We start from the raw sequence: 17,113 nt of genomic DNA, 5'->3' as shown, positions 1-17,113 counted from the left end.
GATGTAAAGATATCAATGTGGAAAGAATCTGTACAAACCAAGAAGTTACATTTCAAGACCATTGTACATTACACGAACCAACATTTAAGCTGCTCTGTAAAATCTACATCTTTTGCCAAGCTTTTGATTGGTTATCGCAATATCGTCTCATGTGGCTTCAGGTCAAATTTTATTTGATAACACTCTTCTGAAGTGTCCTTTATAATTTTCGCTAAGATAAATGCACAATTTAAAATCAAATTGATGTGGTTGTTTGATCGTTTGACCATTGATGATTAAAGAGCTGCTTTATGCCAAATAATGGGTGCGATACTTTGGCCTCGTTACGCTCTTGCTCGAGCAAAACGATGCTGGTGAATAGCGGGAGAGGTCAAAAAACGAGAATCTTGCCAGGCGCCAAACAATCTGTGATGCAACTGGCCGGCTCCATAGGCAAAATCGTGATCTCACCGTAGCATGGCGACAAACCAATTATCATCACTTAAGCCCTATTTCCATACAATCAACAGAACAACCACATATCCAACGGCCTCCTATCATTCATAGGTCTCCCCAACACGTGGTCATGCTGGCGCCGATTAGTACTCCTTTTGAAAAATGAGAACCTGGCGTAAGGGCTTCTGCAGGGAGCGAAGGAAGTGAGTAGCCATCTTTGCTTACAGGCAAAGAATCCGGGGGTGCTGGGCTTGCCACCTCAGTGCTCAGCAGGGGTGGAGGACCCTTGGCTGGGTGGGGGGCAACTGCACACAGCACCAGCATGCCAACCCTTGGATCATGTGTACCCATTCCGGAGGCAACCCGAGCCCCTGTCTGACTGCCTAACGACCACCCACAATGAAAACCGACTGCCGAGGCCTCTGGCCGAAGGCTATTGGTAATAGAGAATTATCAATCGTGATTAAGTGACCACTTCACACAACCCCAGTGGGTTCCCATGGGTGGGCGGGCCATTTAGCACGTGAGAGTCATTGCCTAGCAACCCAATCACACCTAGATGCCTGGAAACTGTGCTTGAACACTGCGGGAGGCAACACCACGGGGGCGATTCTCCGATATGGCGGCCAAGTGTTCACGTCATCATGAACGCCGTAGTGTTTCATGAGGGCGCGAACAGGGCCCAGGCATGACCTAGTCTGACCCCTACAGGGGGCCAGCACGGCGCTGGAGCGGTTCATGCTGCACCAGCCTCCGTAGGCGGCGCCAAATGGACACTGCACAACCCGCGCAGTTGGGCCAGTTCAATCCTGCGCATGCGCGGGGAACTTATTTTGTGCGCCGGCCCGACCCAACATGGGGTCGGTGTTCAGGGGCTGGCCACGGCTGAAAGTAGGCCCGGGGGGGGGGTAAGAGGCCGGCCCACCAATTGGTGGGCCCTGATCGCGGGCGAGACCCCATCGGAGGTCCCCCCCCCGGTGAAGGAGCCTCCCTCTTCTCCCCACAGGCCGCCCCCCGAACGTTCCCGCAGAGTTCCCGTCGGCTGCGACCAGGGGTGAACGGCGCCGGTGGGACTCTGTCGTGTCGAAGCGGCCGCTCGGCCCATCCGGGCCGGAGAATCGGTGGCCCCGCCGATTCCAGCGGCCCACGGCCAGCGCCGTGCCGGCGCAAATGTCGCCGATTCTCTGCACCTTGGAGAATCGCACGCCGGCGTCGGGGCGTCATAGCGCGGATGCTCCGAATCTCTGGCCCGGCGCGGGGCTTGGCGAATCTCCCCCAAAATGTGCAGCAGCCAACATCTGAACACCCAGGGGATGGGACACAGCTCCAGGGACACGTCCACGGCCGGAGGGTGGGGGAGTTCTACAGGGAGGGGGAGATGCCTGGAAAGATGGGCCCAGGGTACAGAGGCAGGCCCGCATAGCAGAACAAAGTGACAGAGGCGCTATACTGGTTGTGAAACAGGGTACTTAATGTGTCACAGGTGTCATACAATTCCTCACTCCCGATGATGCTGTCCCACTCTCCCCACCACCCCCTCAATCCACAACCTACTCCCCCAAACCTCTCCCTCCTCCCCCGGTGTCATCAGTGATCCTCAGCATGCTTACTCTTCCTAGCTCTACCGCTACATCTAGGTGTCTCCCCAGGATGCACATCTGAGATGGAGGCAGCCAGCTGCTTACCTTGTCCGGTGGCCTTTGATGCCCCTAGCGGGCGTCCTCTGGGGCCGGAGGGCCCAGGATGCACTTGTCGACAGCACATGCACAGCCGTGCTGCCCTGTCCCGTGTGCTGACCTCGAGATGCGGCCTCATCAGCGGAGTGGGATGGGTCTGGGTTGGCACCCAGCACCCCCTCCTCCTGCTCGGTGCCCATAGGGCCCCGGGATTCACCTCGGACGTGGGGACAGCTGCTTCGAGCTCCAGCTGCTCCTGCATCATCTGGCTGTGCCAGCCCTGGCGGTTCCCCAATGTCTGCACCAAGATGTCGATGCCCTCGGCGATGCTCCTCAGTGACTGGGCCAGGCTCTGCAGCGCCTTGTCAATGCCCACCTACAACTGGGGCAAGCTCTGCAGAGTCTCGGCCATGCCCACCTGACAGCAGGATATGTCCCGCAGAACCTCATCAAGATCAGCCTTGTACTGGATCATGTCCCCCAGCGAGTTGGACATTCTGCCGAGACCCTCAGCCATGAGGGTCACTGACTGCGTGACGCCTTGGACACCTTCACTAATGGTGCCGGAGTCATCCACCAGACCCTCCACTCAGGGTCGCCACCCTAGCCGTGTTGGCCTCGGTGCCATGCATTGCTGGTGGCATCACCTGTGCCTGTAGCTTCTGGGACTCCTCCAATTGGCTATTGACCTGCTGGAGTGTCGCTGACATTTTCCCTCTGAATGTCCCAATTGTCTGTATCAGCTACGGGTAACCCTGTACCAGAGGCTCAGCATCAGGCTGGGACCCAGCTGGGTCCTAGGATCCAGAAGACCTTTGACTGTTGTCTTGCCTCGGGATTCCTGTCTCCACCTGCTGTACATCAGCACATGTGTGGTGCTCACCAGATTGTACCCCCAAATCCTGACACCGAGGTGTGTGTATCTGCGCTGGCCGAGTGTGTGGATGACAGCTGTGACACATCGATCATGTCTTCCTTGGAGCTATCCTCCTAGGTGCTCTCCTGGGAGGCTGGAGAGGGGACCACCCAGGATGGGCTGGTGCTGTAGGCTGGAGGATCCATGGGAGAATGGGCATGTGGACCGTTGAAGGGATGGGTCAGTCAATATGGCAATAACAACTCGTGTGGCAGGTCCTCCGGGTGGGGCCTATTGGATCCTCACCTCTGCGGCTTCCGCCAATGTCCACATTGGTGACCGCTCTGTCTTCGGCCATCCCCGTGTCCTCCAGAGCCCGTTCTCGAAGGTGGTGAGGATTCTTAAGTCCAACTCGCGTCCACCAGTATGGGCCCCCTCCCGGTGGTTGTGCGAGACCTTCTCCTGCGGAGATACAGAGAGGGCATCGTTAGCCACAGGAGCGGTTCACAGTGATGGTAGGCGCTGTGTGAAGGAAGGGTCGGGGGGTGTTGAAGGGAGGGAGGGGTGGAGGGAGTCGCATGGAGAGTGTGGGGGGGTGGATGTTCGCGTGGGGGCAGAAAGGTCTCGGGGGCGTTGGTGTCAACTCACTCGTGCTGCCTAGTGTAGGTCGTTGACCTTCTTACGGCACTGGAGGCCAGTCTTCCTGGTCACACTCCTCGAGCTTACAGCCGCCGCCACCTCATCCCAGGCAGCACTGGCTGCCCTTCGGCTCACCCTCCGGAACCCTCGGGAGAACAGGACATCCCTCCTGGCCCCGACCGCATCTGCGAGCCTCGCCAGGTCCACATCGCTGAATCTTGACAGCCCGACTGTGAGCTGACGGGTTGACTGTACACGTAGTGTTTAAGTGCTGCTTGTTAGCAGGGGGTTGGTGAGTGCGGTCCTGGCCAATCGGCTGGTAAGCCTTCATTTGCAGCGAGAAGCATGTGGAGCCTCATTAAGTGGACCAATTAACGTTGAATAGTGTTGCGACCTCGCTGGACCGAGCGCCGGGAAGCTGGCAGCAGTTTCTTCTCGCGACCACACATGGAAATCTTTCCGGAGAATTAAGCCCAATGATATTTAATCCACCGGCTGGAATTATGAATTGAACTTTTAAAAACAGACTTTAAAAAAACAGTCCAAAGTGAACTGACAGCCGTGATGGCTACATATTTCTCATTACTATACATTCTACATTCCAACCCCACTGAGATGGACACGGCATGCTTGCAAAAAGCTATTAAAGATAATGACAGAAGAAGGTGAATAAATCATATTTCCTAATCCATTAGCACAACATCCAGATACTCTAATTTGGTGGAGACAAACCATCAAAAGCTAATCACAAGAACAATGAGGCCCTGGCTAAGAGGAAGACTTCCCAGACTTGGCTCAATTAAGTTACAATTGGATCACACAATCATGATTGAATTACTGGTCAGGTGGAGAGGGAAATCACATGACAAGCCAACGTTTTGTATGTTTTAAGCACACATTTTCTTACCAGAATTGAGAATAAGCAGCTTAGAGAGAAGACCTAAGTGAAATCATAGAATCATAGAATTTACAGTGCAGAAGGAGGTCATTAGGCCAATCGAGTCTGCACTGGCCCTTGGATAGAGCATCCTACTTAAACCCGCACCTACAGCCTATTCCTGTAACCCAGTAACCCGACCTAACCTTTTTTGGGGCAATTTAGCGTGACCAATCCACCTAACCTGCACATCTTTGGACTGTGGGAGGAAACCGGAGCATCCGGAAGAAACCCATTCAGACATGGGGAGGACTCCGCACAGACAGTGACCCAAGCTGGGAATTTAACCCAGGTCCCTGGCACTGTGAAGCAACAGTGCTAACCACTGTGAAGCAACAGTGCTAACCACTGTGAAGCAACAGTGCTAACCACTGTGCTACCATGCCTCCTGTATCCTTTTTTATCAAACTTATCTGAGTCAGCTTCAAGCCTTAATCTGGTGACTCTAATCATTCAGGAACGCACTGCTGCTGACTGAGATTTCTTTAAAGATCCAAACCTGCGCTACCATCCCCGAAGAAAAATCGACTTTGTTGTCTACGTGCGGGATTCTCTGGCTGCATTCGCCCGGCGATCGGAGAATCCTGCCTGAGGTAAATGGAGTTTTCCATTCTATGCGGCTCGTCCGTGGCGTTCTTGCAGTGGGCGGGTGGGGAGAATCCAGCCCTACATCTTTAAGTTAAAGGCATCGATACCATTGAATTCAGCCTGAAGCCAACTGAGTCACTAAATACAGACTGTATACTCTTTTACCTTTTGTATGGGCATCAATTTGGCCAACTTATCCTTCCCTATTTTAGAATCTGTGTTTGTGTGTGCGAACTTCAAATGTGCGTGTGAGAAGTTAGTGCGTATTTTATCATTTTACTCAGTTGATGTTTAATAAAGCTAATGGATTGGATTCTCCATCGGCAGGATCCTCCGTTTCGTCGGCAGCACCTTCATGCCCTCGGATTTCCTGACAGTGCCCACAATGGTAAAGCCCATTGGGCAGTTGCCAGGATTGAGAATCCCACTGCTGGCGGGGATGCGCCGCACCAGAAACCAGGATCCTGCCCAACATCTTTCTTTGTTCAAGAAAACCTGTCCTATTGGTTCTTTTGTGAGCACAGTTCCCGACGGCGTGGTTCTAACCATGTTTTGCCTGTCGGGAACGGCCGGCGGACTCAGTCCACGGCCGCCCTGGTGGGGGCGGGGTGATCCTTCACATCGGGGGGGGGGGGGGCCTCATGGACGGCCAGGCAAGCGATTGGGCGGCACCGATCCACGGGCGCATGCCATCTCCTGGGGACCTACTTCTTGCATCAGGGTCCGCAGTGCGAGTCCGCCATGTTGCATGGGGCAGCCGCAGCAGGCCGTGCGCAGATTTCCGACTAGAAGTGCAGTGCCCCGTATCCGCAGCCGGAGCTGCAAGAAGCATTCCGGAGCCCTGCAAGCCCCCTGCAGGTTGGAGAATCGCTCTGGACTTTCTTAAGGACAGTCCAGAATGAAACACCCACATTTTGACGCTGGCATGGGGATATAGCCCCATTATTGGAGAATCCCGCCCCATGTAACAAAAATAATGCATAGAATCATCATCAGCCCAGATGCTGAATTTTCTTGTGTGCAATGGAAGTATAATTATCATCAAAGTACAGAGGGTTTCAGGTTAGATTCATACAATGGTCAAAATGCGTTTCATACACATGTGTGCCCATTTTCCAGGGACCATGCATGACAGCTCCATCCAAGGCCAGTCACAGATCTCTGGAATCTTTGAGGGGCATCCCAGGCTTAGGATAAGGGATAACCCTCAGGTCGTGGCTGATGACGCCAGTGTGGAGACAACAAACCTCTACGGAGACCAGTGCAATGAGGTGCACAGTGCATCCCGAGCTGTCATTGAACAGTGCATCGGCCTGTTGACAATGAGGTTGCGCTGCCTTGACAGGTCCGGTGTGGCACTTCAAGTGAGTTCCCAGATGGGTCTTCCACATTGTCGTGCCCTCCACAACCTAGCTCTGCAGCAGGGATGACCCGAGGATAACCTCGAGGAGCGGCACGTGTCCCCGGACAAGGAGGACGTGAAAGAGGGCGTTGAGGAAGAGCCGGCTGAGGATCCTGAGGATGAAGGCCAGACGTGGGCAAAGATGTGCATGGGCAGGAGGACTAGAGGTGTCCTCATCGAGTCCCGCTTCATGGAGGAAGACAAGTTTGCTGACCTCCAGTGAAACCGACCCACCTCCAAGGACATCATGACTCCTCTGCCACTGGGGGTGAAGGTGGCTGAGATATTGATCATCAGGGTGTTGGGGCTGGGGCATCCTTGAGTGCCTGCTGCCTGTCAATGCAGGAGGGTGATGATGACTCACTGTGAAGGATGGTCTGTGATGCTCCTCAGCTACTGCTTATGTCTGACTCTTGTCTGCATGCTGCCAGCACGCTGACACCCCAGATCATGTCTGAGTGAGATTCTGCGCTACATTTCTTTGTCCCTTTGCTCTGGAGAGGGATTAGAAGTGAGGGTCTACGGTTCACTGAATCATGCATGAGTGCTATCACTGCCAATCAAACATTCACACTGAGAGGGCCTAACGATCTGGCAGGCATGGAGGCCCAGTGAGAACAGCTGTATCCCAATGGGGAGAAGTGCCATGCCACTGAGATGTTGGTGGAAAATTCTGAGGAATTGAAGTGGTGAGGAGCAATAATATTTAATTTAGTGACATATCAAAATGTGACAAGTGACATGTCCTCCAATTACTAGTGCATAACTTTACCCGTGCCCATGCTGTACCCCTACAATTCCTTAGCCTTACAGATGCTTCCACTGAGTGTGTCCACAATATGCACATCAGAGGTTGAGGCAGCCTGCTGTCTTCCACACCCTGTTGCCTGAGATCCCTTGACAGGTATCCTCTGGAGGGTCGGGTCCCAGAGGTCCCCGACCTACTTTCGGGCAGCACTGGTGTTGTACCGTCACCTTCCTCTGCCTCCTGTGCCTGGGTTGTGCCTGTCTCAGGAAAGGGGGATTCAGATTGGCTAAGCACTCCCAGGGTCTACGGGGCGGAATGTCAAGGGATCTGCTCCAGCGGATTATCCCTCCGGGTGCTAATGGGCCCCTGGGTTACTCCATGGGATGGAGGGGGAACGGGAGTGAGCTCCAGAAGCCTCAGCTTTCTGGCACTGCCCAGTCTTCGCGGCCCACCATTGTCTGAACCGTGCAGTTTAAGCCATCAGCCATGGTCCTCAGGGACTGACTCATGCTTCAGTGTTCCCCCGTCATGGAGCTGACCTTGAGCTCCAGTCTTTCCACTGTGGACACTACCTTTGCAGTGTTGCCCTGGTGCATCTCCTGCAGGAGAAGGCTTGGGACTCTTCCATTCAGCCTTGCAGTCACAGGAGTATCACTGACAACCCCTCCTGGTATTCCTGGCTCTGCCTTTGCATCTCCAGCACCTGAAGGACGAATATGTGCAGAGGCACAGCAACAGCCTGGATCCAGCAGAACTCTGACTGATCCCTGGGACTGTCCTGCCTCTACCTGATGTATATCAGAAGCTGTGTGGTGCTCGCCAGTTAGTGACCCAGGGGCCTGCCTGCTAAGAAGCATGCCTGCAAGGTTGCCACTGAGGTGTGAGTCTCTGCGATGGTGGAAGGTGTGGGTGAAAGCCATGACATATCTTCGGTGTCCTCCTCTGAGATCATGTCAAGGGTGGGCGGTGGACACTGCTGGTGGATGGTCCAGGCTGATCTGTGATGTTCCTGCAAGGAAAGGAACATGGTATTTGTACATGGTCAGGGTAATGGGCATGCCGACCTCCCTCTCAGCACAGGCCCGCTCCTGCTCCTCCCCTGTGATCTCTCGGGCTCTCTCCTCAGCAGGAGTCAGGATCTTGAGCTCCTGCATTTCACTGCCCGTCTTTGCTCACTCATGGTGATTATGAGCAAGTTTATCCTGCAGGAACACAAATGGCAATGTCGTTAGCTAGCTGCCTGGCAGGTCAGAGGTACGTGAAACCTGCCATGTCTGGTCACAGTGCGTCAGAAAAGAGGGTTTGTGAGGAGATGAGTCCTGGGGGAGGGTGAGTAAGCTTGTGGGAGGCTGGGTGGCAGCATGTAGGATTGAGGTGACAGTACAAGGGGTGGCGGCAAGGAGGATACAGGGAGCACTTACCTTGCAGAATGGAGTACGGCGTTCATCTTTTTGCGGCATTGCATCCACGTCCTCTTGCACTCACCAGTGCTGCTACTATCTCCCAGGTGGTGTTCGTGATCTTGCTGGAGGGTGTCCTCCCAGCCTCTGGGTAGTTGTTCTCCTTCTCTCCTCTACGGCATCAAAGTTGATGCCGTGGAGCGGGAAGCAGGCTTCTTCGCTGCCATCTTCCTTGCTTGACTGAGCAAGTGTTGTGAAGCTTTTTAAATGCAGCACCCCCTTGATAGAACTGCTTTGCGCTCCAGGCACAGTGTTTGTCACTAGGGGAATTTGATCTGAATCGTGCTGCTGTGGCCGGTGGGATTTGCATCGGTTTTCGCACCAAAACTGATACTTGGTGAAATGTTGGGAAATTTCTGCCCTACATTCCTTGTGGTCTTGTTCATAATCGCAAGCAACTAGTGGTTACGGATGAAGTAAATACTCACTCCCAGTGAATACTACTTCATATCCAAAGTAGGCTGCAGACAAGTTGGATACAGTAAAATATCTCACACATCACTGAGACTGTTTTAGTTATTTTAAATCACGGAGTTCCTACTATTATCCAAAGCATCTCTCATGTCACATTAGGTAAGTAGATTGGGTAATTTATTGCAATTAAAATATATTGTAACTGTGAAAATAATCCAGTGCCGGACCACATTTAACAGTGGTATCATCTCTTGTCTTAAGCAGTACTACAACACAATGACAGTATAGTTTAATAAGAATCAGCTGAAATTGGGCGGAATCATCCCAGAAATCAGCAAAGTTCGATTTTGGGTGAGTAAAGTGACTTTTGACCTGCCGTCGCCAATGGTGACTTATTCAAACCGTAGTGTGCGGCATTTGGTTTGAAAAATGCAGAGGCACATGTTTCCCATCCTGTCACTGCTGGGAAGGCCCCTGATTGCCTGCCCTGCCATGACCTTAGAGTTTTAGTGATCCGGACACCATATTTAAAGGCCAACCCTGCACAGAGCTATCATTCCTCAAGGAATGGCAAATCACTGGGAATTAATGGCTGCCAAAGCCAAAAAGCATGCTGCCCCTAAATTTTACGACACCACCCTTGAGGCCTACTAGACACAGTGCTGGCCCACCGCAATGTCCTCTATCCGACTCTGCGAAAGGACCACCAAACAAGGACACCAATCCTGCATGGGAGGTGGTGGTGCTGCCCATCAACGGCCTCCAAAAGAGGACAGCCATCCAGTGCCAAAAGAGGATGAATGATCTCCTCAGTTCCACCAGGGATGGACTCATCACTCCCAATCCCCACACTTACAGACCCATTACACATCCACAGGAGTTGCATTCAATGTCAGATCAAGGGACACCATCACACACTGTCCCACACACACCTTCATCTCCCATGTGGGTTGTGTCATCATCCTGTTGACGGCTTCGTTCACCACCCACGTACGCCAGGCATCTCATCTTATACCCTCACAGGCATCCTGCTTACACTCTCTCCAATGTCTTCTTACAGGATAAGTTGGCACAAAGCAAAAGAGAGGTGTTCCAGAGTGGTAGAGGGATGTCTGACATCAATGTCCGCACAGAATTTGAAGACAGAGCGATCCAGCTGGCCAGCGAGCATGTGGACCATTCAGAATGTGTAGATGGTGAGGTTGGCAGTCCTCAGCCAAGTGAGGATCCAGCACTGCAACATCCATCAGACAACCATACTGTGAGTGATATCTCCTGTTTCTCAGCCCCCTGCCATACATTAATGATTTCTTCTTTCTTTTGCAGGCACATCTGGGAAACAGCCGAGTGTGTCCATGAGCCAGGTCCTTGACTCCAGCCTCGGGAACAGTACAGACGAGGAATGCACAGACCCCTGTCATAATATACACCAGTATATAATGGTGCAGACACACACTGATGGACACACACAGGGACCAATCAACATGTACAAACACCGCAGCCAATCACCAGTTAGAATACACGCACTATAAAGGCAGAGGGCACCACGGTTCCCGCTCATTCTGGGTGCTGCCTCTCAGTGCAACAAGAACTCATCCAGCCCAGCACAGACTCACACCACGTGCTGAGAGAATCAACTGGTTCGGACAAGGCTTAGGTCTCTAGTTTAAGTTAGCATCAATTAGACCCACTGTCATCGTGTGTTAGTTAGTTAGAAGTTAGTTAATAAAATTGAGTTGAACCTTCATCAGTGTTGGAAGTGTCTGTTCATCTCTCAGGTCTACACTAGCCAACACTTCAACCCCGACAATACTGACCTGTCACAGCGCTCATTCACATCTTCTACCAGCTGAGACTCACACCTCGGTGTGACTGGTTACCTATTTTAAATTAAGGATTTCAACACTCTCATAACCTCAGGTCATCTCAAAACATACAGCTTACAAAACAGCATAACACAGCATAATTCACTTTACTACACAAAAGAACCTGATACATGCAAAGGTAGTAGAGATTAAAACAAACACTTTAACTGAACTAATGAATACATTTTTCAAGACAGTGTCCAAGGACAGGGCAGGATCTATAGCAACAGCATGGCATGACAAAGTAACATGAAGGCTCTATTGTTATAACAGCTGAGTCAGCAAAAGACTAGTTCAAACTGGCCTAGATAACAGCACAATATTGCATTCTTTAACATACACAAGGATGCAGATACAAAATAATTAGAACTAATGTTGCATATTAAAGGTGGACGGCTTGCCATCAAATCAGATGTGTTTGAGTCTAACCCAAACCAATTAGGATTATATTAGGGTGCAATTAGATGGCTAAAGGCAGATATGAAACAGTATAGCTGTAAAGTTTCATTCGGCCATTTTTAGCTGGAGCTGGGGCTGGAGCTGAATCATTAGCTGGATATCTTTCTCTTTGCATGAATCATCTATACTTTGATCTGAACTATTCACTGTCTCCCTGTATTCGTATTTTATTTTCAGACTTCGACTTCTAACGTTATTGCGAGCTGTTTGTCTAAGCAAGAAGATCATTTCTGTGATTCTTTGAAAGCTTCAAATTGTCTATGAATTGCCTTTTAAATGACTTTCAAATTGTAATCAATAGAAGACAACTAAAACAATCCCTATTTGCACCTGAGAGGTTTTAACTTAAATTTCTACTGAGTTCCAGTAATCGCAATGTGCTGCTGAAACCGAATGGTAGATCTATCACCCTCCCTGAACAACTGTTTTCTTGCTTGTTTCTTGAATTGCGTCTTTGAAAGGTGAGCTTGAAAATGGTGCTGCTGACCTTCATCTGGGAGACCAGCTTCCAACCACCCACTATCACCAACCAAGTTTCTCCCCCCTCACTGCCTTCTAATTCCCTTTCCTCCCATAACTATACAGCCTCCCCGTTACGCTTGGACTCTTAATTATCCATTGATATTCTTGATATTCCCCTCCCTGAACCCTCTGCTCTTTGTCAACCTGAACCCTCCCCTTCTTGAGGCCACATGCAGCCTGACTTTCCAGGACACTCTCCATAAGTCCATTCAATATGCCCTCATGACTTTTCAGCTACCACCTTACAGGATACAGATGACTCCCTGAACATTACTGTACCCTCCGCCTCACACCCCCAGGACCAGGTTCCTTATGTGACTGACACATTTTCTATACCATACTGTGCATGACCTTCACTGACCAGAGAGGCCTTACCTGGCCCAAGACATATGTGCCTTGCAGAGTTCCCTAACATGGCTGGCACTGCCCCAGGACAGTCTCTTCAATATACTCCTGATAGCATGACCTCAGCCTGAGGACAGTCTCATCAACATGCCCCAACAGCATAGCCTTAGCCCGAGGGCAGTCTCATAAATTTGCCTCCGACTCAGGCCTGATTGAATTTTTAGCTCACTGATCCAACATTATCCCTTTTACGCTCCTCTTACGGCATCAGTTTATGTGGGAGACACCATCCAACTTCTCCCTTAATTCAGAGCCACAATGTAGTGTAACACTGTACAAATCGAGTTCAATTCAACTCTCTTTATCCTTTACTTCCTGACTGAATTGAATCTCCACGTAAACAGGTTACATTTTCCATATCACTACCCACGTAAATTACTCTTTAATTCTACCAAACTAGGCGAGTCTGACTAATCTGACATTCAATCGCATTAGAATGGTGGCAGGTCAGTGATCCGTGATGAGCTCATTCATTAATCATACACATAACCATGCTACATAATAATGTACAATAAATATATACAATTTGAAAAACTAAAAATTCACAACAGTTGGCCATTCCAAAGTATTCAAGAACCAACAGCAAATCAGCCTGCCCAGGATGTCAAAGGTCCACAACCCACATTCAATAATACCGGTCGCGTGCAATCATCTTCATACAAGGCATCAGTAAAAGAGTTAAGCACTGGTTCAATAACAAGTTAGCATTCAACAAATGCTAAATAATGATGCATTAACATTTCTAAAGTTCATTCAGCATCTTAGTCATGGTTTTCTTTTTGAGAACTGATTTGTGATTTTAATTGGATAATTATTGAACATTCTCTTTTTACCTGCTGCTCTCACGCATGTTTTAAACTGACTTTGATATTTATTCCGACATAACCAACATCACGTGCAAGAAAAATCAGATATGTTGTTTGATGCTTTTTGTTTGAAGAAAATCAACCTGGGGCAGCATGGTGGCGCAGTGGTTAGCATTGCTGCCTACGGCGCTGAGGACCCGGGTTCGAATCCCGGCCCTGGATCACTGTCCGTGTGGAGTTTGCACATTCTCCCCGTATCTGCGTGGGTTTCACCCCCACAACCCAAAGATGTGCAGGATAGGTAGATTGGCCATTCTAAATTGCCCCTTAATTGGAAAAAATAATTGGGTACTCTAAATTAAGAAAAAAGACAATCAACCTTTCAATTTGTTCTATATTAAACTTAGTAAATTGGGCAAGCCTTTCACTTGAACCTTACTTGATAACTGCCTCTGAGCAAACCCATTACTGTATGATTTCTACAATACTGGTGTGTAGCTGCAAGTGGCAAGTGATGGAAGTTTTAATAGGAAAACAAGACTCAGGAACTCAGCCCTCGGAGATTCTCCGCCATTCGCTTTGATCATGGCTGATATGGTCATGGCCTCAATTACACTTTACTGTCTGCCCCCCTTTAGGTCCCCGTGTCTATCAAAGATCTGTGTAACTCGGCCTTGAATAAACTCAATGACTCAGCACCCATTTTTTCTGGGAAAGATATTTCCACATAATAATGACTTTTAAATTAAATAAAAATTATAGAATAAAGATAATTTTTAATGTCAAATTTCCTACATCTTGAGACTGCAATCAGGAACACTGCTACTTCCCCTCCCCGCTCTGGAAGTACAGAAAATTGAATCATTGAGATGATTCTGAAAACGAACTGCTTTTCCATCTAGGAAGATTGAACTGGCATGGCAGAGTGTAATTGTGGCATTACAGCTAACTAAACAGAAATGAATTGAAGTCTCACGATATTAGGTCAATTTTAGGCACAGAAACCTACTACTCTCCCGCAACTGATAAATCAGTACTCCTCAATGCTGAAGACCACTTTAAAGAGACACTGAGGGCAGAAAGGGTGCGGAATGTATTCTTCATGGAGGACTTCAATGCCCATCCCCAGGAGAGGCACTACTACCCATCAATCTGCAAAAGTCCAGAAGGACAGAACTACCAGACTGGGCCTGTGACATGTGTGATGAGTGAAATAAGACAAGGGAAATTCCGCCTTGACCTCGTCCTCACCAATCTACCTGTGTTTGTAGCAGTGACCACTGCACAGTCTGGCGAAGACAAAATCCTGTCTTCAAACTGCAGGCACCCTCCCTCGTGTTGTGTGGCACTATCACCATACTAAATGGGATAGATCCAGAAGAGAACTCGTGGAACTTCCAATTGCGGCTATGAGGTGAATGTCCAATGTATATATTTGTAATAACAGCACCAATCGTACATAAGGTGGCTTATGATTGGGGATTCAGTTTTTGGCCCTTTTAACGGGGTGCTGTTTAGGAAGAAAAGTGGTGTAGTTTGAGAGTTTTGGTTCCTCCTCTGGCGTGTGATGTCTGGATGTTATAATACGAGGAACAAATCGAATAAGGGGTCCTCGTCTGACTTGGAAGGCCCACATGTTGCAAGGGGGGGGGGAAATGGTGAAGGCCATAGTTGTCCTCTCAGTGAACTAGAAAGGTTGATGGAATTCCTAACGGAGTAGTTTAAGAGACAGAGACAATCGGTCTCTGATGACCTGATGAAGGCGGATTAGGTGGCGGTGGCACCCATTTGTGTAACATTAGACAAGTTGGGACAAAGGCTGGAGGCGCAGGGTTTGACAATTCAGAAGGTGGAGGAGACGGTCACGGAACTTAGTGACCAGAGACAGAGGTGGCGGTATTGGCAGAGGAGCAGGAGATATTGAAGGCCAAGGCCGATGACTGGGTGAATCGCTTCAGACGACGGAAAATGACAATTGTTGGGCTGCCAGAAGGCATAGAAGGTTTGAGTACCATAGATTATGTGGTGAAGATGTTTGGGAAGCTGGTGTGGGTGGGGTCTTTGCATACCTTCCCTAAGTAGACCAGACCCATCGATCGTCGCAACAAAAGCCCAGACTTGGGGAGGCGTCACGGGCAATCATAGAATTTACAGTGCAGAAGGAGGCCATTCAGCCCATCGAGTCTGCACCAGCCCTTGGAAAGAGCACCTCACCTAAGACCGCGTCTCCACCCCATGCCCGTAACCCAGTAACCCCACCCAACCTTTTTGGGCACTATGGGCAATTTATCATGGCCAATCCACCTAACTTGCGAGTGCTCTGATGGTCTTGGTGAATGTATAGGCGCCGAACTGGGACCGAACGGAATTCATCAAAAGGATGCTGGCAGTCATTCCTGAGCTGAGCTTGACTCTCATCAGTTAATCATTGGTGGTGTGCCTTGAACTGCATGTTAGGCCCTGTTGGACATGTTTAATGATTCTCTGTCCCGGCAGGGTGTTACTGGCCACACTGGATCGATCTCCCTGACCTTGAAAAAGAAGAAACATACCAAGGAGTGTGGGTTATATAGGCTCATCTCTAGTTGATTGCAGATGCAAACTTGTGGACTAAGTTGCTGGCAAGCCATTTGAATGGGTGCCTTTCGGGTTAATTTCTGAGGATCAGATGGATTTTGTTTAGCGCTGGCAGTTGTCAGCTAACATTGGGAGGCTGCTGAATGTGGTGCTGATGCCCTCCTTGGCGTCCGATCCAGGGGTAATCATCTTCATGGACACGGATAAAGGATTCGACCGGGTGGAGTGCGGGTACCTTTTTAAAAAATAAATTTAGAGTACCCAATTATTTTTTCCAATTAAGGGGCAATTTTAGCGCGGCCAATCCACCTACCCTGCACATCTTTTGGGTTGTGGGGGTGAAACTCACGCGGACACGGGGAGAATGTGCAAACTCCTCATGGACAGTGACCCAGAGCCGGGATTGGAACCCGGGTCCTCAGCGCCATAGGCAGCAATGCTAACCACTGTGCCACCATGCTGCCCAAACCTTTCTGAGGTATTGGGCAATTTGGCTTTGGACCAAAATTCATTTTGTGGATTAGACTTTTGTATAGGCCACCCACTGCGTGCATCTGTACCAATGGACTGTGTTTGGCATACTTCCGGTTATATAGGGGTATAAGGCAGGGATGTCCACTTCCCTGTTACTGTTTGCTTTGTCGATTGAGTTATTGGCCATTGCATTTATGCCATTGGCTGGGTGGAAGAGTACAGAGAGGGGAAGTAGGGAGCATAGGGTGTCCCTGAATGAGGACAATTTGTTGTTATATGTCACGATCCTCTCTCTAATGTCGGGAAGATAATGGAGGTACCGAAGAAGTATGGTTTCTTCTCAGGATTTAAATGAAATATGGGCAAGAGTGAGGCTTTTCGATTAACCCTGCAGGGAGCGCTTCTGGAGAGGTTACTGTTTTGGTTGGCTGGGTCTAGTTTTAGGTATCTGGAGCTCATGATTGGGTCATGTTGAATTTGGCCCGTCTGGTAGAGGGGGTGAAGAGATGGGATGCCCTCCTGTTTTCTTTGGCGGGAAGGGTGCAGATTGTTAAGATGAACATTCTTCCGAGGTCCTTGTGTGTGTTTCAATGTTTCCCAGTCTTTCTTCTAAAGTCTTTTTGTAGTAGGGTCAACAAGGGCTTTCTTGCAAAAGGATAGGCAGTCGGGGCGGGGGATTTTTTATATAAGTATAATTTTGCCGGACTATTCCGAATGGTATAATTGAAAAATGTTTCTGAATGAAAATATTTATAAAACAAAGAACAGAATTAGTAGCTCAAAATTGGACATTCACGAGGCGCTGTGACCCATCAGCTGCAGAGGGATTGTATTCCACCACAACCTCTCA

The 17,113-nt window shown here is 49.6% G+C and overlaps 1 protein-coding gene across 1 annotated transcript in view; it reads right to left on the bottom strand.

The window, feature by feature from the left end:
* ksr2 (kinase suppressor of ras 2) overlaps positions 1 to 17,113 on the bottom strand; it is a 592,582-nt gene that overhangs the window by 7,814 nt on the left and 567,655 nt on the right.

Source organism: Scyliorhinus canicula, chromosome 1 (assembly GCF_902713615.1).
Source record: "Scyliorhinus canicula chromosome 1, sScyCan1.1, whole genome shotgun sequence".
NCBI classification, from domain to species: domain Eukaryota; kingdom Metazoa; phylum Chordata; class Chondrichthyes; order Carcharhiniformes; family Scyliorhinidae; genus Scyliorhinus; species Scyliorhinus canicula.
Note: the sequence above shows the minus strand (reverse complement) of the source record. Positions and strands in the feature narration are given on the sequence as shown.